Raw genomic sequence first — 909 nt, 5'->3', positions numbered from 1 at the left:
AAATACTAATGCAATCTCTCACAGAATTAGAGAAAACAATCCCAAAATTCATGTGAAACTGGAAGAAACCTAGAATAGGAAAACAAATTCTGGGCAACAAAGGCAAAGCAGGGGCATCACAACCTTGACTTGAAACTGCAGTATAAAGTTATCATTATAAAAACAGCATGTTACTCGAAAAAAAAACCAGACCCCGCTGCCAATGGAACAGAATAAAACATGCAGAAACAAGTCCAGAGACACTCAGCTATCTTATCTTTGACAAAGGAGCCAAACACATTCATTGAAAGAAGCATAGCCTCTTTAATAACCGATACTGGAAAAATGATTTCCCCATGCAGAAGACTAAAACTAGACCTATATCTCTCACCATCCACTATACTAAAATTGAAATGGATCAAAGATCTAAATATTAAAACAGACACACTAAATCTGCCAGAAGATATAATAGGTAAAATTCCTAAAGACATTGGTGTGGGCAAAGACTTCACGAACAGAACCCCAATCACATAGGAGGTATCACAAGTAATCAACAACTGGGATTTCATCCTACTAAAAGGCTTTTGCATAGCAAAAGAAACCACCAACAGAGTGAAGAGACAGCTACCTTGCAGTACCCTAATCTCTTACTTGAGATCCACATGACTTACCAACATCATGTCACAAAAGATATGGAGATTACAGTCTGAGTCTTTGCCCTCTGTGCATCCACGGCAGACAGGAATTCCTCACTCAGAAGCCCCAGGGACTGCTCTCACCGGGATTTGCATGTGGGCCCTCCCTGTGCGGGCCCTGTGCCAAGAAAGCGAGGGCTCCAAGAGCTGCTGGTCCCATGGTTTGAGCCCATGCTTTCCTTGGGCCCAGACCCCCTGGTGGGATGCAGGCACAGGCAGTCTGCAATTGCTCTTT

The sequence above is a fragment of the Chinchilla lanigera genome, unplaced genomic scaffold, assembly GCF_000276665.1.
Source record: "Chinchilla lanigera isolate Chin_1 unplaced genomic scaffold, ChiLan1.0 scaffold00243, whole genome shotgun sequence".
NCBI lineage: Eukaryota > Metazoa > Chordata > Mammalia > Rodentia > Chinchillidae > Chinchilla > Chinchilla lanigera.
Note: the sequence above shows the minus strand (reverse complement) of the source record.